This window comes from Equus przewalskii, chromosome 15 (genome assembly GCF_037783145.1).
Source record: "Equus przewalskii isolate Varuska chromosome 15, EquPr2, whole genome shotgun sequence".
Lineage (NCBI taxonomy): Eukaryota > Metazoa > Chordata > Mammalia > Perissodactyla > Equidae > Equus > Equus przewalskii.
Window position 1 is genome coordinate 8775107 of NC_091845.1, and position 23794 is coordinate 8798900.

Here is a 23794-nt window from a genome sequence, read left to right on the forward strand (position 1 = left end):
TTTTAGGGAGTCTCATCTGACTTCTAGACCTGTTATTAATGCCTTCCTTTTTTTCATTTCCTTTTCAAAAAGTATTTTCTTTTGGAAAAAATTATTGAGCACAGTTGAGGGTACATGTAAGTCAAGTTGATAAAAGTAAAACTAAGTAGGTTTCAATCTCTAGTAGCAAAATTATTTGAATTTTCAAAAGTAAAAGCTGAATTCACAGATCATTTCTTTATAAGAAAACAAGTATGGGGGTCAGCCCAGCAGCATGGAAGTTGAGTCGCACTCGGCTTCAGCGGCCCAAGGTTCACCAGTTCAGATCCTGGGCACAGACCTAGGCACCACTTATCAAGCCCTGCTTTGGCAGGTGTTCCACATATTAAGAAGTAGAGGAACATGGGCACGGATGTCAGCTCAGGGTCAATCTTCCTCAGCAAAAAGAGAGGAGGATTGGCATCGGATGTTAGCCAAGGGCTAACCTTCCTCAAAAAATAAATAAGAAAACAAGTATGTTCACAGATGAGCTTTGTGGTGATTTGCTGCTTGGTCCAATAGGCCAAAGGGGGCACCTTTTCAGATCAAAGAAGAATCAACTGAGTCTAGCATCACAATCTCTTAGGAACCAAATCTTAGGATACTTGTAGTTTTTAACCTTTCTCAATAGTGATGACAGATTTCTGTGAGAATCTGATAAAGACTATGAACGTTTTCCTCAGAAAAACGCAGAGACAACACTTGAGGTAAAAATTCTAGTCCTCTGCACTATGCCCTTCCCCGAAACTGCAGCCAGTCTAGGGTAAAGGAAGCCGGTAACCGACGGATGGTAAGGCATGGCTGATTGGAAGAGGGCTAGTAACTCTTTTTATATTAAGGAAACCAGAATTTACAATCACCACATTAAGGGCTAACACCCAATAAAAACCAATCCATTTCCTTTCTCCATTCAGATCCAGGAACTCCATCTAATTTCAGACAAAGAATCCTAAAGAAACAACGGTCGAAACTACAGATGGGTAGCAATACCCAAAGTCAGGAGGAGAGTAAAGGGTAGATTCTATTGGTGAAGGTGGGAGGCTCCTTAAATAAGATAGGTAATATGGTACAATGAAAAGATCCTGAAATCATACAGACTCGACTCACCCCATTACTAGTTGTGTGATCACTCTGATTCAGTTTGTTCATTTATAAACCATCGCATAGCACTATTTTGAGAATTAAGTGAGATAACATTCATAAAAGACCCTAGCAATAAACTTGGCACATTGCAGGCACCCACTTCTGGTATATCGGATTATAATATTAGAGAAGTAAATAGAGGTCACAAGGAAGGCAAATAGGAACCACTTTCCTGCTTCCAAGGCAATAGTATGAAGTGGAGGAGAAGAACCTAGTTTGAGTTCTCCTAGTAAGACGCTAAAGTCCACTAACACTAAGATTTGCTAGTAGTCACAGAAGAATCTGCACCCTTAGTCAGATATTCTATTAATTTGCTTTTAAAAATCTTGACTGTTTGACATTGATCTGATATTTGTAAGACACCTTTTCAGAAATTTGACCATCTCATAAAATGAAATCTGTTGTATACTGAACATACTACTAATTTACCCATTTGCTTCTTCAATCTGCCTGTCAGGAATGCTTTCCAGAATCTGCATAGACTTCTTTAAAATATTAAAATTTCCTTTTACTACAAAGTCATTATATCTGTATGTAGCCACTCTACTTTTCTGTTAATTAGAAATATCACATGATAGTCATAAGAGGTACTGGGCTCAGAGGACAAAGTAGCACAAATGGGGAGAGACCAAAACATCTGAGTATGTTTACTAGTCTGCTTTAACAAAATCCACAACAGTCAAGTCAAGTCTATAGAAACTTTTATCTTAAACTTCAAAAACTGTGAAAAATCTCAAAAAAGCATAAAAGCAAAATTTTACAGAAAACTTCATTTACTCATCATTTCAACAATTACCAACTCAGTCAATCTTGTTACATCTATCACTTCTCTTCCATTCTAAAGCAAACACCAGCAACATATCATTTCATCCATAAATATTTCAGTATGTATCTCTAAAAGACAGATTCTTTTAAAAAAGCAAAGTACGTGTGCATTTTAGTTCCTGTTTTGTTTTGAGGGGGAAGGGGAAGACAACTTTAGCCCATCATTTTGTCCTCTCCTAGAACTCCCAATCCTACTTCTAAAATACTGTCAGTCAGTTTGAATACATTTAAGCACTCCTCAATCTCACTCTACTCCCAAGGTATTTAGAAAACACTTCCAAAAAATTGAAGAGGAGGAAACACTTCCAAACTGATTTTATGAGGCCAGCATCACTGATACCAAAGCCAGACAAGAACACTACAAGAAAAGAAAACTACAGGCCATATTTCCCTCTTGAATGGACATGCAAAAATCCTCAACAAAATACCAGCAAAATGAATTCAACAGTACATTAAAAGGATCGTACGCTGTGATCAGGTGGAATTTATTCCTAAAATGCAAGGATGGTTCAGCTATCCAAATCAATAAATGCAAGGCACCACATTAACAAAATGAAGTATAAAAACCATATGATCATCTCAATAGATTCAGAAACAGCATGACAAAATTCAACATTCTTTCATGATAAAAACTCTCAACAAATTAGGTATAGATGGAATGTACCTCAACATAATAAAGGCCATATATGATAAACTCACAGCTAACATTCACACTCAATGGTAAAAAGCTGGAAGCTTTTCCTTTAAGATGAGGAACACGACAAAGATGCCTGCTCCTGCCACTTTTATTCAGAATAGTACTACAAGTCCTAACTACAGCAATTAGGCAAGAAAAAGAAATAAAAGGCATTCAAATCAGAAAAGAAAAAGTAAAATTGTCTGCAGATGACATGATATTTTATCTACAAAACCCTAAAGATTCCACCAAAATACTGTCAGATAAACAAATTCAGTAAAGTTGCAGGATACAAAATCAATATACAAAAATCAGTTGTAATTTATACACTAACAACGACCTACAGGAACGAGAAATTAAGACAACAATCCCATTTACAATACCATCAAAAAGAATAAAACATTTAGGAATAAATTTAACCAGGAAGTGAAAGATCTGTACATTGAAAACTATAAAACACTGATGAAAGAAACTGAAGACACAAATGAAAGAAAAGATACTCTGTGCTCATGGACTGGAAGAGTTAATACTGTTAAAATGTCCATATAACCAAAAGTGATCTACAGATTCAATGCAATCTCTATCAAAATCCCAATGGCATTTTTCACCAATAGAAAAAAAATCCTAAAACTCCTTTTATGGAACCACAAAAGACTCCAAACAGTCAAAACGATCTCATGAAAGAAAAACAAAAGCTAGAGCATCACACTTTCTGATTTCAAACTATATTACAAAGCGATAGTAATCAAAACAGTCGTGGTATTGGCATAAAAACAGACACACAGATCAATACAGCAGACTAGAGAGCCCAGAAATAAATCCAGGCATATATGCTTAATTAATTTTCGACAAAGGCTCCAAGAATATACAATGGGGAAATGACAGTCTCTTCAATAAATGGTGCTGGGAAAACTGAATATCCACACGCAAAAGAATGAAACTGGACCCCTGTCTTATACCATACACAAAAATCAACTCAAACTAGATTAAGCACTTGAATGTAAGACCTGAAATGAGACAATTCCTAGAAGAAAACATAGGGAATAAGGTCCCTGACATTGATTTTGTCAGTGATTTTTAAAATCTGACATGAAAAGGGCAAAAAAAAGCAAAAATAAACAAGTAGGACAATATCAATAAAAGCTTCTGCACAGCAAAGGAAACCATCAAAAAAATGAGAAGGCAACCTACAGAATGGGAGAAAATATTTGCAAACCATTTATCTGGTAAGGGGTTAACATCAAAAATATATAAGGAGGGCTAGCCCAGTGGTGCAGTGGTTGGGTTTACACACTCCACTTCAGTGGCCCAGGGTTTGCAGGTTCGGATCCCGAGGGCAGACCTACACACCACTCATCAAGCCACGCTGTGGTGGTGTGACACATATAAAATATAGAGGAAGATTGGCACAGATGTTAGCGCAGGGCCAATCTTCCTCACACACACACACTATATATATATATATATATATATATATATATATATATATATATATACATGGAACTCATATAACTCAATAGCAAAAATAAATAAATAGGCAAAAGAACTGAATAGACATTTTCCTAAAGACATAAAAATGGCCAACAGATCCTTGAAAAGGCATTCAACATCACAAATTATCAGGGAAATGCAAATCAAAACCACAATAAGATACCACCTCCACACCTGTTAGGATGGCTATTATTAAAAAGACAAGCGATAACAAATCCTGGTGAGGATGGAAAAAAGGGAACCTTTGTGCACTATTGGTGGGAATGTAAACTGGTATGGTCATTATGTAAAACAGTATGGAGGTTCCTCAAGAAATTAAATCACTATCTTGAAAAGGTATCTGTACTCTCACATTCACTGCAGCATTATTCACAATAGCCAAGGTATGGAAACAACCTGAGTGTCTGCCAAAGGATGAATGGATTAAGAAAATACGATTATCTATCTATTTACCTACAATGGAATATTATTCAGCCATAAAAAAGAAGGAAATCCTGCCACTGACAACATGGATGAACCTGGAAGGCATTATGCTAAGTGAAGTAAGCCAGACAGCGAAAGACACTGCATGGTGTCACTTACATGTGGAATCATTAAAAAAGAAAAATCAAACTCAGAAATAGAGAGTAGAAAGGTGGTTGCCAGGGGTTGGCGTGTAGGAGAAATGAGGAGTGGTTGGTAAAAGGATACAAGCTTTTAGCTATAAAGATGAATACGGTCTAAGTATGTAATGTATAACATGGTGACTCTACAGCTGATAATACTATATAGTATAATTGAAATTGGCTAAGAGATTAGAACTTAAGGGTTCTCATCAAAAAAAAGTGTGAATATATGAGGGATGAATATGTTAATTAACTCAATCGCTGGAATCCTTTCACAATGTATATATATATCAAGTCATGTTGTACACTATAAACATATTATAATTTTATTTGCCAATTATATCTCAATAAAGCTAAAAAAAAAATTTTTAAACTCAAACACCAAAACTAATGAGCAATCTGTTGTTCCATAGCTTTATATGAAGGCACTTAAAAAGCAGACGTATTTTAAAATTTTAGAGTTAAAAATTCCTTTAACTCTAGTTAGCATACATGGTGCACTAAAGCCACTTCAAATAAAACCATTTCTAATAACGTCTGAAAAGGACCTTGGATCCTGAAAAGAAGCTTTGTTTCTTTAAAGGTCTCTTCTCTACGAAATTTTTTAATGTGATTATATTTATATGGTAAGCACTGGTACATCTGTAAAGTCAGAAGCCTCAAACAAATTTCAGCTGGACACCAATTATCCCTCTGTTAACAGTTCTTTTCACATAACCAATGGAGTCATGAAAATCAGGTGCTATATTTACAGTATGTAAGTATTACTTATCTTGGGTAAGGTGCAGACAGAGTTTAGAGAATTGATCCAATATTCCTAACAACAACAACTTCCAAAATGAAAGCTAACATTTCCTGGATGCTCATTTTGTACCAGCCACTGTGTCTTCAATCACTTTATATGCATTACACAGACTGTGTAAGGCTCACAACCTTATGAAGAAGATACTATTCCTATTTAGCCAAAGAAGGAAACCTACCAAGTTAAGAAACCTGTCAAAGGCCAAAGCAAGAAAACCGCAAACTAGAATCTGAACCAAGGTCTATCCAACTTCAGAACCCTCACACATTTAATCACTATTCCTTTATCATTTGACATATCCTGATTTAATATTTTTTTGCCTATAATATAAATACATATTAGAATTGACATATATTGCAGAAATATGATATTGTAACTTCTCAGATATTATAACTAGAAAAGACAAAATAGATTCAATATTTAAAAGGCTTAAGATTTTTAAAGATTTAACATTTAATTTAAACTGACAAAATCAAATAATTCAAATTTTAAATAACAAAGTTAAAAAGTAGATGATATCCTTTCTAAGATAATACCTAAATTTCAGGTCTAAGGGTGAACCATTCAAGAAACGTTAATTGATGAGCTTTCTATTACTACAAATAGCACCAGTGTCTCAAGTGGTAATCAGGTTTAAGTATCTGAAATCATGGGAGATAAACGGAAAATGATCTAGCACTTCAAGAGACAACTTATAGTAGAGAAAGGAAGTTTCTTATCTTGCACTGTTTATATTAAGGCAAGAAATTATGGTTCCTAGAAGAACAGAAAAGTCATGCTCCTCTTCCTCAGGCTAAAACTACTTATTAGTTATTGAAAAATTTAGAAGACAGTTTTAGTAAATAAACTAACTTAAATGCTTCTTGTGTTACAACAGAAGTACCATGACAAAATATCACTTTAATTATTCCTGATGAATCTATCAAGTCTTACATGTAGGGACAGGGAGAAAACAGGGTGGAAGAGACTACAAGCTAGATTTCTCTGACTATACATAGATTTGTAAATTTCACTTAGTAACCACATTTTATATAATTATAAAACAAAAAGTAATCCCTGAAAAAACTGAAAGTGAAATGAAACAAACTAACCTCACTGTGTATCAAGCTGGTGGCATAATCACATAGAGAACTATTCCCATTGATTTTAAAACATCGTAATTTGACTGTATATCCTTAGAGGGATATATCCTAAGGGCAAAACCAAACAACCAACTCACTTTCCAGTAATCATATTGTTCTGCCATTCTAAAACTGCTGTGTGTGTACTGTGGGACAAAGCAAAGGGTAAGTACATTGGCGTCAGTGGAAGTAGGGATTTGGGGCATGGGAAAAGATTATGTTTATGTAATTATTATGTAGTACTAAATTGGAAATAACAGTTACCAAATACCAACAACTGATATTTCAAAAAAGAGAGGAAAGAAAAGAAAACATTTTTTAGATCTGTCCATTGAAAAGTTCTAGAAACGAGGACCAACCCTAGAGCAATGAACTCTCCCTAGCACCCACACTATGGTGTCAAAGTCCCATTTCCCACTAAAAGAAACCAGAGTTTTACAGAAATGAATAATTCCAGGTTTGAGGCAGGAAATGTACAAAACGATCCTGAAACATCTTGTCAACTAGAAAGCAAGGAACTAATCAAAAAAACAAGCCAGGAAATGATTGAGAATGAGTAAAAAGATCTTAGAAGCCAAATATGGAACAATCTGAATGTCAAAAATAACTGCAAGGCCAAAAAAAAAAAAAAATAACTGCAAGGGACTGAAGCATACCAAATATATTTAAAACCATAAGTACACAATAATAACACCTCATTGATCACCTTTGGAGGTTTCTAGATTAACAATCCATTATTTTGAAAACTGGTAAGGAAGGGGAAAAGACATAAGCACTGATCTTGCCTTTTATATCCAAATTGTATCTTAGGGTAACCAGATAATAAGTGAGGGGAATATTACAGAAAATAAATGTAGTCATAAACTGTCACTTCAGAACCATAAAGGAAATAATGGGTCTAGGAGTGCTGTTCTCAAAAGCGTGGTTTGAGGGGCCAGCCCAGCAGCGAAGTGATTAAGTTTGCATGCTCCACTTCAGCAGCCAGGGTTCGAGGGTTTGGATCCTGGGCATGGACCTAGCACTACTTGTCAAGCCATGCCATGGTGGCATCCCACATAAAACAGAGGGAGACTGGCACCAATGTTAGCTCAGTGACAATCTTCCTCAAGCAAAAAGAGGACCACTGGCAACAGACGTTAGCTCAGGGCCAACCTCCCTCACCACACACACACAAAAAAAGTGCGGTTTCAGAACTCCTGAAGTTCCCGAGATTCTCTCAGTGGGTATGTGAAGTCTTTCTTTTTTCAACTACGTATCTGTGTGAGGCCAAATGTTCTTAGTTTTCAACCAAAACAACTTAAATTAAATACTGAAGCAGCTATGAGAAAGCAGTTGTCTTCTATTACGTCAGACACTAAAGAGATTTGCAAAAATGTCAAACAATACCACTTTTAGAAAATTTTGGAAATAGTTATTTTTCATAAAAAATCACGTTATTTATGTTAGCAGGATTTGTCACTGTTATTTTAAAATTAGTTAATAAATAATTTTAAGGTTTTCTGTTTTAATTTCTAATCTGGTAAATCTCAATATAAACCACACAAACAAAAGCTCTTTGGGGCCTTCAATTTTTAAGAGTGTAAAGTTTAAGAATGGCTGATCTAGGCAATGAATATCAACAGTTGCTTAACATCACGCAGACATTATGTAACTCATAATGGACATATACACTACGCTTATAAAGTACACTTGCAATCGACCTAATCACTAATTTACATGAAATACGGGCGGAGGGAGGTAATCTAATAGAGTATGTTACCTGACACTATGGAGATGGAAACCTCCAAAATCCAAAGAGTGGGAACTCTACATGAAGATAAATTTCTTTAACAAGTGTATTATATTAAAAAAAGAAAAGGAGACAACCTATAAATTGAAAGACTTTCAAACTTATCAACCAAGTGCAATGTACAGACCTTATCTTGTTCAAATGGAATGGTTTAAATAAAATCCAAAGGGAGTCCTTTTTTCTATTCTATTTTCTTGTACTTGGAATTTTTCATAATAAAAAATTAATCAAATGTATATCCATCCCTGCCCTCACCACCAACTATGAGGAAAAGAAAAAGGCATTTGAAGAACTGCTCACATGGAAATAGGGGTTCGGAGAGGCTAACAGATAAATCCTAGTAGAGAGGAAACCAGAAGAGCTCTATAAAAGAAAACTGGGTTGCTACGTAGTGATGAAAAGCTCCATGATCCCCTATAATTAGGGCGAGCATATAATTTATGGTTCAAACTGGAATATTTTCGGGAGTGAAAGGGGTGCTATTACTAATTATGCGGCAGGCATAAACCAGGACTGGCCCAGGGAAACCAAGACACACGGTCACTCTACCTACAAAAGACTAAATTTTTTTTTATCATTTTCACAAAAGATATTCAACTCAATCCGTTGGGTAACTATTTTCCATAGAAACATGTTCCTAATATAGAGTTCCAAAAGATGTTACACAAAAAAATTACTTTTCCTCTCTCTTGCCTGGCACATAGTTATTCCATAAAGTGGGATACGTCTACTTCTCCTCTTGTTCAGTGTACTCTGCAAACCTACAGCCATTCCTTTTCATGCCAACTGGTTATGATAAACCTACCCAGAGCCTTGATTCTCTAAAAATACCGTCTTCCCATGGACCTCCACACATGTCCTAGTCAGACTTCTACTCAATTTATGAACAGATACCTTATTCCTAGCAACACTTCAAATCTTAATGGCCTAGGTGTTAGGTAAGGAAGAGTGAGGTAAAAATATCTGGGTCAGGTCAACCAGCCTAGGCTCCAAAGAAACAGCCCTGAGGTTGGCATTATTACCTACTTGTTCTAAGTGGTATGGCTACAATAACTTCAGAGCTCCATATAGTTATTTACTTACTTTTGTGAGGAAGATTGGCCCTGAGTTAACATCTGTGCCAATCTTCCTCTACTTTATGTGGGACACTGCCACAGCATGGCTGATGAGTGGTGTGCAGGTCTGCACCCGGGATCTGAACCTGCGAACCCTGGGCCGCCGAAGCAGAGCACATGAACTTACCCACTACGCCACCAGGCCAGCCCCATGGCTCCATATATGATGTTAGCATAATTTTCATTTTTTTGAATTTTTAGTAAGTATCCGATTTTACTATTGCTTATATAATGGGCCACCAATATGGTGACTACCTGTTTAATCTGTGAATATTTTATGCCATTTCATAGGTTTTAAAATACCAAGTAAACTTTTCCAGTAAAAGTAGCCTAAATATGAAAATGTTATAATTTGGTACAACTTGAACCTCATCCTAAAATGTGCATTGACACCATGTGAACTTACCCTTATTTTGTTCTGTTACTAAGCTATGACATTAAAGTTCTAATTGCCATAAATAAAACTGAATTTGTCTAGCAAGAACAAAAGTAATTAAAAAGGGACTTCAAAAATTTGGATTTGCTCCCACTTTTCCTCAGACCTGTTACTTTTTTTTAAAAGTCGTTCCATCTTATATTTTTCAGGCTGTAGGCACAGATATTTAAGTTGCATGGCTATAATAGTTTGCACCGTGGAAATTGAGAAAATAAAAATTTATGCATTCATACAAGAATCTAATGCTACATTCAGCATGCAATCAATCATACTGCCTCAAAAGCCCTTCCTTTGTTCTATTTTAGGTTAAATTCTTTTGTCTTTAGAACCAAAATAAAGTTTAAAAAAAATGTGCCCTCTAGATTCTAACCCAAATGTTATCATAACAAACATTAATTTTTTAAAATAGTGTATCTCACTGCAGCTCTTCCCTTTCTGTCTGGTTTCTCTTATAAAACAAGTCAACTCTCAACAGCCCACATTAATAAAGGACAATATAATATAAATGCAGAGGCAGTCTAACTGCCAACAGGTCCTGCCAGGTTCTTTGTCATAAATAAAATCTTTCTTGGATACCAAGAATACCCAAACAGTTGATTATTAACTGCAGATCACCCTCCTTCACAGAGCTGTGAGAGTACAAATTGTATGTGTTGTGGCATGTACAGAGGCTGGTGGAAGGAAATAGAATTTTTCATCATAGGCCAAAGATCATAACAGGACAGGAATAAAAAACCATGGAGACAGGGAGAAAAGAAAAGAAACAATCTCATACAAAATGACAAACAATGGGTGAAAATAGAAAATGAGATCTGGACCTACATTAAAATTAATGTGTATATAACGTGCATATAAAAAAAATCAACATTATTAAATAAGCTAACATGATATTGGAACATCCCAACCAGATCATAATTTCTAAGAATTATAAAATAATCCTCTTACTATATCCAGCAGGGTACATGCCTTTTTAGATTACTGGGTTTTATTTGAGTCTTTACATTTCAGGAGTGGGGAGGAGAAAATCTTAGCATAAGACAACAATAAAAATGATAAAATTTCTCGTTTGGGGGGGTGGTATGGGAAAAAGGAGGTTTGGAGAACATAAATTATGCATCTTGAAGAAAGAACACTGAAGAATGAAAAATTTACATTCAAACTATTAAATTCACCTCCACTAAGGTAAAGGGGTAAACATATATAAAGGTTTAACTTTTGAACTTTTAGTCATAAATCTGAGTTACACAAGTTAGTAAATCCCAATACAAATTGCAAATATTATCTACAGAAAAGATTCTCCTTTTCTTCAGGCTAATAATATGGTGGCATCTGGTGGTAATAATGATTGTGTGAATAGCCAATGAAAACTAAGTACGCCTAAAAACATTTTTTTATGTAAGGCTAAGAATCTAAATGGTTTATCAAGAAAGAAAGTGGAAGATACTGAAGTTACAAAATCTCTTTCACTACTGAATTTTAAGAATAGGACAAATTAGCTTTGTATTTTGAAGTACACATAAACACACCCACAACTTAACCATAATAGAAATCTTGTTAGTCCAACCAATTTTCCCCCTTTGTCCTAGTTTCTTTTTTGCTGGGGAAAGGCGTTGTGGGATAATAATAGCAGGAAATAAGGTGGAGCAGCTGCACAGGCAAAATGAGGTACAGTGCTGTGTTTCACCTCCATTTCAGTCTACTGCTGGCTAGGTCTTACTGAAAATGAGATTAGCTGTTTCGGGAGCCAAAGCCGTTATCTAAACCTTTGGGATCAAAAGGTGCCCCCAGCCCCCGCCACTCCCCACCTTACTTTTGCCAGAACTCTTAAGGGCCTCTGGCAAGATTCAGGTAACAGGAGCACACGATGAAGAGATTTCTAATTATTTGGGAAGTGGAGTGTGTGTGTGTTCACGAAAGTGCGCAGAGGATGTTTACCCTAGTGCTAGCAATGTGGGTTTTAGTACATGTAGAGTAAACTGTCTGAAATGGAGGCATGGCTGAATGAACTGAATGGCTTCTATTTTAGTCCCACAAACCTATGGAAATAATCCATGTGAATGAATTATAAAGAGAAGAAATGACTACCCTAATTTCTATAGTAATATAAAATACAGCCAACTAAATTTCATGTTAATGTTGTTGTTATTTTACTGATTAAAAAACTTCTAACTAATGGCAATGATAATTAGTCACTTAAATTTCCCTTTTCAGGTAAAAATGTTATATCATTACCGCGAAGATCATTACACATAAAAATATAATGTTAAGTGGGTAAGACACTTATCTTTCTTTTACAGAGGGGAAATAACACAAAACTTGGTCAGGTTTGCTTAATATTACAATGTGCATTAAAGGCAGTTTTTTAGTTATTCTATTAAGTTAAAACATCTCTTCTTTGCTAACAGCCACAAGCTCTGAATCCGTAAGTAAAAATCAGCATTCTAGCTCCCTTTACTGTCTCCTGCAGTTTGGAAAGAAGGACAAACTTTAAGGCTACTTGAATAACATTGCAATACAGGTGGTATCTCAATTTAAGCAAGAGATGTAGTTTCCTTAAACTGAGTTCAAACCAATTATTTCTAAAAATCAAATTCTCTTAAAATATATTAAGCATTTAAAAGAACTTCAACATATACTTCTTTACAAAGGAGAAATCCTTTTGCAATCCAAATAATTGCTATCTAATTTGTTCTGTGAATGGAATTCTTTAATATTTTGTTTTTTTAAAAAACAACTGGCACACATGTACTGTTTGACATTTATTTTAAAAGTAAAAATACTGTTCAGGACACTGATCCTTTTAACGTTTTAATGAAAACTTCCAGAGGGACCCAAACTTTGAAATATCTCACCATGATTTTGCTTAAAGGGCCAGATAACCAACAGATCTCTTCTGACTCTATGATTCATATTAATTCTGATAAACTGGATGCAACCACCCCACCCCATTCATGCTGGGAGCTGAGCATGAATGCATCAAAGAAGATTGCACCTAACCTAAAAGGTGGAGGAGGGAGTAATCTCCAAGGAATATCAGGTTCTCCAGGAAGTAGGGATGAGACTGAAATAATAAGTAGCCTTTCTTCAGTTAGCCTTTTACACGATGGCGACCCAACATACAAATGCTGGAGGGTCCTCTCCATATTACTGATATAAAATTGGAGATAACAATATGCAACTAGTTCACAAAGGGAAATAAATTATTCTGCCTATTCTGGTCTAATCCCAACCCAAATAAAGACAATGTATGTATTGAAATATAAAGATTTTACTCATATAGGATATTCTTTTCCTTTTCTTAATGAGAATTCAGATGTTCTAGACCTTAAGGAAGGTGGAGAGCATGGGATTTATTCTCTTTTAAGCCAAACAAAGCTTTAGTTTTTATTTTTCCTTTGAGAAGGAGGGGATGGGTCCCTACCAGAAATTCAGGGATATACTGAACTTGGGGTTAACAGTATATGGTTGGCACAAATTCAATGCCTGAGTGGGAACTACAAATGATTTCTTTAATTGTATGCCAAACTGAATAATCTCCCAGGGAAAAGAACCTCCTCCTCCTGCCTTTCCTACCTCCTGCCCCTCCCCCACCAACACTGCCTCCCTGCTGTGCAAAGAGCCCTTTGTCCTGCCCCGCACTTATCTAGCTGTTTGGCCATATTGACAGGCCAACTAGAGGCATAATAAGGGAGTCAGTATGACATAAGCAGCTGGCAATTTGAAACAAAAATCTTCCTCTTCTACTCAGACCAAATCGTGCTGTAGAGGTCTCAGGCTCCTCCCATGCTTCCATCTATTTTTCAAACAGAGCAGCAAGGAATTCAGCATTTTCCCTCAATTAGTAGCACATCAAAATCTTGATGCCCTAGATACCAAATTCTCTATAAATTCCTATATCCACTGCTTTTTTGTGATCCTTAACTCTGGGTGTATATACATAACTAACATGTCTGAGGAAATGATTCTTATTACTTCAATTTGCCATCAAAACTCTGAGAATTCTCACACTACAAGGAAGACAGAAGAGCACAGAAGAGAAAACAGACCAAACCAACAGCTATACACATCAGTCAAAACTGGCCAATGTTAGTGTTTTAAAAATACTAAAACATTGTTCCAATAAGCAGAAAATTCCTTTTCCTTGTCTTTATATCAAAGACTCTTAACGTGACCCTTACATCTCTCCCTGAGGTATTCAGCAAACAAAATCAATATGATGGAAAAACTGAGTGAGGCAGGATGGGATTACAAATTCCTTGCTCAGTGAAGGCGTATAAAGTAGACTGAGATTTAGCGTCATTGTTTCTTTATTATATCTCATAGCATAGTTCCCTTCATAAAGTGTTAAAAGTTTAAATATATTTTGTCAGAATAAGAGAATTCTCAAAGTGATGCTTTCTAATAGTCCCTCAAAAGTTACTGGGATCTTTTACTCAATTTAGAATTGAATATACAGGATACTTTTCATAAGCCTGTAATTAACAAAATATGTACTGATAAGCGAAGAAAATTATATTCTCTCTACCTCTCTTACACTTCCCTGAATCTTCACCACAAGAGCAATCAATCACTGGATCAAGCCAAAGATTAAAAAATGCCATTTCACCACATATTTTGGAATTTTTGGCAGTAGGAATGGTACCAATCCCTTACGATCATAGGTACATCACACTTATTTTCTAAGGAGTGCCTCTGAAAGAAATCAAATTACAAATAACCACCAGTTGTATTACCATATATACATGATCTCACATTTTGCAGTCAAAGTACATTTTATTTGTCTTTTAAAAACAATCTCTATCAAGAAGTTTTAGTTTTCAACGCCTGAAACAATTTTTGTAAATAAAATTCACTGCTAGACCAGTTAGTCTCAAATTAAACTAATCATGAGTTGAACCAGAAGTTATAAAGGCTAGAATAAGTTCAGAAAGTATGTAAGTTTCTGGACCAAAAGAGTATCAGAAGATATAAAAATCTGCAAGCATACTGGCTAAATAAATCTTATGAAAAAGGCCTCTATGATCTTTCAGAAAATGATTACATTGAGATCACAACAGGAAATACAAGTGAAAAAGGAATCATTTTACAAGGTAACTTTCATATTATATAATAAACTAACAATATATCTAAACGATGTTAAACAGCCAGAACGAGTGAAACCATACTTATCTGATATGGCACCTTTTACATGTGATAGTAATAAGAATCAGAACGACCTAAAATATTATCCATTAAGGTTCTGCTTTATTAGTCTACTTGTATCATTGAGAGACAACGAAAGTCACATTTGTGAATGACAAAACTCATTTCCATTCTTTTTGATTCTCTGCCACAAATGCCAGAATCATACTACACATTATAGATGATTGTGATATTTAACTACATTTACACAAAACTGAACATATCAAAATTCTGAGAGGGAAAAATATAGGATGCAAGAGTGCTGGCGGGAGTTGGGGGGGCAGACAAAATATGGGCATCTGCTAAGTACTGTATGTAACTGGTGATGTATTTGGGTGGTGACTCTCCTTTAAGTACTTCCATACTCAACAAACTGTTCAGCTTAATCAGACATCTTCCTAATGTGCAGGAGCTGTGGGGGAGGGGAGACCACATAAGGGGCTTCTTCTCAAGACTGTCTTCTCAAGTATCCTGTACACAAGATTTATTTGATTTCTGAATATTCCTTTTGGTCCGTCCTACATTTCAGATGGATCATGGCCAAACATACAGCCTTGTGATCTTAGAAGACTATATTCAACACATACATAATGAATCAATTTTACAGGTCAAACTCCAAGGAAATAATCTGATCTGGAGAAGTCTATTACTAATACAGAAATTAAGAAAATACTTCTCTGAGATTTATATTTAGAAATCATTCTGAAAAGGGCAGTTCTTTTTAGGGTTTAAGATTCCAAATTTAGTAAAATGTTTAGCAAAACATCTACTCAATAAGTTAACTATGGCTTAATGACTGGAAGGAGACAACAAAATATCAAAATTGATTCAATGACTAAAGAGATAGAGGGAAACATGTCAGTTGTAGAAAAAAGAATGGATATTTTTCCCATTCTGGTTCTCAGGAAGATCCTTAAATTCCTATTAGTTTTAAATGGACAGAAAAATTAAAACTCTAACGGAACTTTCAGTCCTATCCAAGCACAAATCACCAGATAAAAGCCAATAATCTGCCAAAAAAACAAAAACAAAAAACCAAACAAAAAAGAAAAAAGCGTCTTTAACATGATCCAGTTTCCAGAAGCTGATATCCATAAATGGGTAGAAGATTATAAATTGCTAATTCCCATCTCCCTACCAATAAAATGTGAATCAGCTCAGCAGTGAAAATTCCCAGGATAGCAAGGTTTCTCCTCGGTCCTGAAGCAGCCATCGCCTAAGTGCAGCTCCCTGCAGCCAACAGCATTAATGGACGCTGCACTGCTGTCCTTCCCTGGAGACAGCAGCCAGCACTACTCAAGCTTCTCACGTAGCAACCAGAGCTCCAGAGCCAGCAGCTGCTGCTGCCTTGTATACTCACCCCTGTGATCCAACCCAAAGGAACAACCTTCTCCTTACCCCACCCCCACTCCTTACACACACTTTTTTTTTTCTGGACCAGTGTTCTATGCCAGAAGGGATGGAATTACGCTTTTAGAAAGAAACAATCCTAAGGTCACCCTTTTAGTTTTAAACTAGGGTGTTTTACTGGAAAAGTCAACATTTACCAAATTCCAAACATCCATTTTAACTAAGCTAGCAATTGAGGAGCGAAAATTAAGCTTGAGTCTTTAAAAGGCCAATTTTCCAAACAATTTCTTTACAGTCAAATTTGAATTTGCAGCTAGAGACAGAGCCTTGTATCATGTCCTATTAAACGACATAATTCATTTTTCTATACATAATGAAAGTCTGAGTAACCCTTAAAGACTCCAATCCTATAATGGGCCAGAATTTTTGGCTACAGAAGAAAACTAATGCTCCTCCTGAGAAAACTGGAAGAAATCCAATAAAACAAAATTTCCTGTGTCCTCCAAGAGGCCCAGAAACCTCTGATTATGTGAATATTCTCTGCCTTAGTCCTAGCTCAGATTCCACACACCTAAAATTACCACCTATAACTTTTCTCTCAGAGTGACCTAAAAACATTTAATGATATAAAATTAACCACCAAGAAATTTTCCCAAATACGGGGTACACAAACATTCTCCTGAAAAGCTCATAACACTTAAATCGGCTGGATACTCTCCAATTAAAAGTATAGCTATGGAACATCTGCCCAACAAAAAAAATGTAAATATGACCTTGGTCACAAATATAGCATTTAAAAGCGACTTATTTAGTCGAGTGACGAAAGAAACTAAAGAACCTGGATTCTTCTAGTACTAGGAACACGAGGAAAACTGGAGAAATGAACTAAAGTAGAGACAAAGCCCAATGGAACCCAGAGCTCTGGGTAAGAAATGAGTTCCTGGTGAACACATTGCACAAGTAACATGAGAAAGCAGAAAATGCAGGTCATACACGCACCCCTGACCCAGACCAGCAGAGCTGGCTGCAGCATCAGTATCCCAGGGAAAGACCAGCTCTTCTTAAGAAGCCAGACAAGCAAAGGAGCGCCATAGAATAAATTAGCATCGAAGGGGCTTTCCCAACAGTTAAACTTTCCCTCTCACGCAATTCACCTACTTAAAAAACCAGGGCTTTTTCGCACCACCATTCACCTCGGATCCCTGGCTTCCACGCAGAGGGAAAGGGAATTCATAAAGGGTACATTTTTCTTCCTTTAAAGACGTTCTCAAACGATCGCTCTCCACGCCCAAGGCAGGGAAAACGACACTGTCTGGCTCCACTCCAAGCTCGAACCCTACAGATCGCAGGGGGCTATCGGAGACACCGGGGCATACGCCACTGAGCGCCCAAGAATGCAAGGTGGGGGCGGCGAAGGTAACGTCTTTAGTGTGGGAAAGGAAGCAATCAGCCGCGATGGGGACCCGAGAACGAGGGGGAAGGCGTCCAGGAACGTTATGGAGGGGAGATGGAGGCCCCCAGAGCCATCGGAGTTGTCACAAGGCCGCGCGAGCGGGGGTGGGGGCGGGGGTGAGGTGAGGGGAAAAAGTATGCCTGTGTATTTCGAGAGGAGGGCAAGGAGAGGCCTACCCTCAAGGAAAAGGTAAACGTGGAGTAGGCAGTTCCCAGGGAAGGAGGTGAAGAGGCGTGGGGGGAGGGGAAGCGTCCTGACCCAGGAAAGACGGGAAAAGCGTCGTGGGGTCGACTGGATCACGGAGGGGACCTCTCCCCCTGGGAAAGTGGGGCGTGGGGGCTGGCGAGGGGGCTGAGAAGGGGCAGCATCCTCCTGCTACGAGCCTGGGGAGGGCCAGGCCCGCGTCCCGAGAGCGAGCGCGGGGAGACGGAGGAGGTGACCCTTCCCTCCCGCGGGGCCGGTCTTAAGGGTAGGGCTCGCTTTTCTGTCGGACCCTTACCTTGTCCCAGGCGCTGCCGGGGCCTGGGCCCGGGCTGCGGCGCACGGCACTCCCGGGAGGCAGCAGGACTCGAGTTAGGCCCAACGCGGCGCCACGGCGTTTCCTGGCCGGGAATGGCCCGTGCCCGTGAGGTGGGGGTGGGGGGCAGAAAGGCGGAGCGAGCCCAAGGCGGGGAGGGGGAAGGGCCAGGGAAGGAGGGGGGCCGGCACTACAGTGTTGGCGGACTGGCGGGACTGGGGCTGCGTGAGTCTCTGAGCGCAGGCGGGCGGCGGCCGCCCCTCCCCCGGCGGCGGCGGCGGCGGCGGCGGCGGTAGCAGCAGCTCACTCAGCCCGCTGCCCGAGCGGAAACGCCACTGACCGCACGGGGATTCCCAGCGCCGGCGCCAGGGGCACCCGGGACACGCCCCCTCCCGCCGCGCCATTGGCCTCTCCGCCCACCGCCCGGCATCCATTGGCCAGCTCGCCGCCAATCAGCGGAAGCTGCCTGGGCCGCCTAAAGAAGAGGCTGTGCTCTGGGGCTCCGGCTCCTCAGAGAGCCTCGGCTAGGTAGGGGAGCGGGACTCTGGTGGGAGGGAGGTCCGGCGGATTGCGGGGGATGGGTGGCTGAGGTGGTCTGACTGGGAGCTGGGCGGGATGCCTTCTCCCGCGGGAAGTCGGGAGTAGAACGATTGTTACGCTGGAAGGGAAAGAGGAGGTCAGAGGCAGACTGGAGTGCGGCCCGCCCTGCGGCAACCGGAGGGGGAGGGAGAAGGGAGCGGAAAAGCCTCGAATCCGGACGGAGCCATTGCTCCCGCAGAGGGAGGAGCGCTTCCGGCTCACCTCTTGTCACTGATTGGCCGCTTCTCCTCCCGCCGTGTGTGAAAACACAAATGGCGTGTTTTGGTTGGAGTAAACCGCCTGTCAGTTACAGCCTCGGGAGTGCGCAGCCGCCTGGGGACTCGCATTGCCCCCTGGGTGGGGTGGGTAGGTAGGTAGGGTGGGGAGATCTGGACGAGCGGGCGCGGTCGGCCTCCCGCGAGGGGGAGGGGAGGGTCAGTGAAAGTGGCTCCCGCGCGGGCGTCCTGCCACCCTCCCCTTCAGGGGAGTAGCTTTCCCCGCCGCCTGCTCGGCTTCGGCATTTGATTGGCTGCTTTAGCCCGGGGAACGGCCCCTTGCTATTGGCTCGGGTCCCAAATGAGCGAAACCACTGCGCGGGTCGGCGGGGGTGGCGGGGAGGCGGTCGTTGGTACGGCCCTCCCCGAGGCCCTGCGCCGCAGTGTCTGGCCCCGCGCCCCTGCGCAACGTGGCAGGAAGCGCGCGCTGGAGGCGGGGGCAGGCTGCGGGGCCGAGGCTTCTGGGTGGCGGCGACCGCAGCTCCGCCCCGGGCGCCCGCCGCCCAAAGGGCGAGACAAGCCCTACCTGCTCCCGTGCCCGTGGGGGTGGGGGAAGGAGCGGGGGTCGGTCCTGCTGGTATGTGGGTGGGAGGTGCATGGTCTCCAAAAATCGGCGCGAGCTGCAATCCTGAGGGAGCTGCAGTGGAGGAGGCGGGGAGAAGGCCGCACCCTTCCCGGCAGGGGGAGGGGAGTGCTGCAATACCTTTATGGGAGTTCTCTGCTGCCTCCTGTCTCCGAAGGACCGCCCTGGGCCTAGAAGAATCCCTCCCTCCCCCGCGATCTCGTCATCGCCTCCATGTCGAGTCGCTCTTTCTCGATCATGGGAGGAATTCTTTTGCCCGGGCTTAACCTGGTGCCTGGGCGTTGTCCTGCAGGGAATTGAGCAGGTGTAAGATTTTGAGGGTGAGCCCAATTTCTCTGTCTTGCCACAGACTTGAGTTTATGTCACAAAGTAATTATAATAAGGGTGGAGGAGGGAAATGGAGTCCAGGCGTTCACCTGGGGCTGATTTTATGCAGTGAGGCTGCGTGTTGTTAGGTTACCTAACATCCTCTTTGTAGCATAAAGGGAGATAGATTAAAGGCATGATCACCTGAGTTTTTTACTGACCCCCCCCCCCCATTTGAGACCCTTGCTACACCAACAAAGTATAGCATCTCAGATTCGATCTTAATCTTAAAATTTTAGGCCCCCTCCCTTACATCCCTAGGTCAGGCATCTTAGCAACTCTCACTCACACTTTGAACCCATTTTCTGTTTGTTGTACTTGCTCATCCAGTCCCCAGACATACCACTGGCTTTCTCCTCTCCTGTTTTTGGTAGCCTGGTGAGTCATGAAACCAGATGGGTTGGTTCCAGCACCAGTTAAGGCTACCTACTTGAGCAGAGGCCTCACTCTTACCCAGCAATACATTTATTCCTCCTTTATGGGTTTTCTTGGATGTTTACCTTGATTTTCATTTTATCCTTTTTCCTCAGCTGGGATTCTATCCTTGACGCTCTTCACAGTCCAGATGATCTTGACTACTGCTTTACTGCGAATTGGATGTGAGGTTCAATAACATCATCCTTTTACCTCCTTTGAATACCTCTCGATCTCTTTATTTCTGTTCTCAACAGTAACTGAGCTCAGTTCTTGTAATGCTAACAGCCTCTAAACTGATATCTCAGCTTCCAGTATCATCTCCTGATCCATCTTACATGTTGCCAGGACAGTTGTCCTAACACGCAAAGCATGAAAATGACTTATGCAACTCCTTTACTGGCTCCTAACTACTTGCCGGATGAATTCCATCATCATGAATGTGATATACAAGGTCCCTCAATGGGCTAACTTCATCTTCTCTTAATTTTTTCATTTGCCACGATTTTCCACAAACACTACCTCTCTACTCAAGTGATACAGAATTGGTTGCTGTTTACCCAAGTCATAGTCATGTTGTCATACCTCTTTGTAGGGTAGTTCCTTCTGGAATGCTACCCTTGATGCTCCTTACTCTTCACACCTGTTTAAGATTCAAATATCATCTCCCTTATGATCTTGCCTTCTGTGGTCTATCGTCCTTTAAGCAAGACTCCCCTATAAAAAAGTTAGCAATGCTTTCTCCTGATCTCATAGCAAGTTGGATCACAGCACTTCTCAGGTCATTGTCATTGCTTGTTTAAATTCTTTTGATTGTTCTGAGCTTCTTGAGGGTACAGGTTCTTGCTGAGTCTTGCATCACTTAAACATCTAGTGTATTCCTTGATGTCTGGCCAACCCTAAATAAAATGGAGTGAGCAACATGTTGATGTCTTTACAAGGTCTTTTAGATTATTGGTTTCTCAAACAGTTCTTTGTATGCGTGCTAGTGCTCTAGATTAGCACTGTCCCATAGAACCTTCCACCACAGTGGAAATGTTCTGTGTCTGTGCTGTCCACTATGGAAGCCACTAACCATATATTACTGTTGAGCACTGGAAATGTGGCTAGTGTGACTAAAGAACTGAATTTTATGTAATTTAAATTTAAATCGCCACTGTAGACAGTTTATATGTGGCTGCAGCCACAAACTTGTGTTGTGGATTGCAGAATACTTAATAGGGACATTGATAATTTTCTCTTCATATTGAGCAGTAAGGAAATAAAAGTTGAATCTCTCTGGCCCATTTAGGGTTTTTTTTCGTGCTTGTTTTATTTTACCTTTTTCTCTACTTCAGCTGTACTTAGCTGAGAGCTAAATCCAACAAACCATTACTAAAGATAAACCTGCCTTGGACAACAATGTGTTGAGAAAGTAAATGTTGGCTAGTTTGAATTTCAAAAAAGGATGCATACTGCATTTTAGGGAAATGGGATTTCATTAAACCTTAATGGTGACAGAAGATTAGTGAGGAATAGGACTATATCTGATGTTACTGAAACTAGCCCTAAATTTCAGTCCTACGAGTTTTCATTTTTGGAAAACTTCATCAGAGGAAGCCCTAATTATCATATCTTAAGTTATAGGGAACCATCACAAAGTAAGTTTCATCCTGATGGAGTATAAATTAATAGATGTTATCTTAACACCAAAATGGTTTTTGATTTATGTGCTAATAGAGCATCTTGTAAATTTCAATTATATTTTTTAAAAATATATTTGACAAAATTTCTCCTTAGAATATGAGATCCTTAGGATAGGGGTCTTCAAACCTCTGTGCACACAGACACTTGGCTTGCTATTTAATGCAGATTGCCAGTTGCACACCCAGAGATTTCTGAACTCAGTTAAGATAGACGGATGGGGGGGCACTAGAATTCTGAATCTTTTTCAAGTCCTTATTTGCTTCTGAAGGTGGCCCAGAAACCACGCTGCAAATACAGCCCTGGGGGTGTAGTATGCCTATTTTTCTGACAAAAATTATTACAACTTCAGAGACACACCTAATACTATATGTCCCCTCTACTTTGGGACTTTTTTCCTCCCCAAAAAACTGAATGAATGGGAAAACATTTTGAAAGGCAAAGAGGAGTAGTAGTTAATAGTTTTGGAAACTTGCAGGTCAGGATTTTTGTTGTTTTTTTTTTTTAAGGGAGGTTAAAATATTCCAAATACTGTTTTTTGAACCAGTAAGTTCTCCTGTCTGTTTTCCCATTCAATGCATTCCTCAAGGATACAGATTTTTGATTCCCCAGTACCTAACAACAGAGCTGGGTACTCAATAAATGCAGATTTATTAAAACCATTTATATGTGAAATTGGTTTTCAAATAATAGCTTAAGTCCACAAAACACAGAAACAAGGCTCCTTTTACGGAGCAACTTTAGGGTCACACTTAACCTGAGTCTCCTGATTTTCTCCTCATAAAGGAAGCTGACGCCTGGTCTCTGAATTCCCCATTTAGCAGTTCCTTGGCTTTCCTGTACGAACGTTGCACTTAACCCTCTTCCTGTGCTTTACTTCCTTGGGATTTATTCATTTTTTTGTTTTTTAAATAAACCGGCTACCTATCTCCTTTTGAAGTAGAGCCATATTATTTCTTTGACTTCTAGGACAAAAATTAAGTATACTGAACACTGGTACTTACATGAGAGTTGAAGTTTTTGTAAGGTTTTTTTTTTTTTTAGATTTGCAAAGTTTGATCTACATAATGTTTCTTCCATATTTTTCAATGCATGGAGGAGGTTTGCTATAATTATGATTTGCAACTGTTAATCCAATATATGATAGGGATCAGGATCACAAGGGTAAGACTAGTTTGACTATTTTAGGCCAAACTTAGTTGTAGAGCACCTTATTAGGTCACATATCCAGGAGTCTGGTACTTTACTCACAATTCTTGATTTTGTTAGTTTACCTAGTGACATACTATTTTATATGAAGACATATTTCTCCAGAAGACTATTTTCTTGTCCATGACTCCCCATTCTTGATGGAGTGGGTGAGAAACTGGAT

At 39.6% G+C, this 23794-nt stretch overlaps 1 protein-coding gene and 2 long non-coding RNA genes across 54 annotated transcripts in view; 2 read left to right on the plus strand and 1 right to left on the minus strand.

Annotated features, from left to right (window-relative positions):
• The window catches only part of SETD5 (SET domain containing 5), a 77038-nt gene extending 57919 nt beyond the window's left edge, over nt 1–19119 (minus strand). For 28 of the 50 annotated variants that reach the window (XR_011527367.1, XR_011527366.1, XM_070576634.1 and 25 more), the window contains exon 1: nt 18505–18863. The gene's annotated coding sequence lies outside the window, so the exon portion shown is untranslated. Of the gene's footprint in view, nt 1–18504 lie in introns of all 50 variants that reach the window. The other 22 variants (XM_008532313.2, XM_070576625.1, XM_070576626.1 and 19 more) reach the window with 4 other exon arrangements.
• The window catches only part of LOC139076099 (uncharacterized), a 76620-nt gene continuing 71775 nt past the window's right edge, over nt 18950–23794 (plus strand). For all 3 annotated transcript variants that reach the window (XR_011527369.1, XR_011527368.1, XR_011527370.1), the window contains exon 1: nt 18950–19050. This is a non-coding gene — a long non-coding RNA (uncharacterized lncRNA). The remainder of the gene's footprint in view (nt 19051–23794) is intronic.
• On the plus strand, nt 20155–20962 carry LOC139076100 (uncharacterized). Its single transcript, XR_011527371.1, has 2 exons — nt 20155–20279; nt 20856–20962. It is a non-coding gene; the product is annotated as an uncharacterized lncRNA (long non-coding RNA).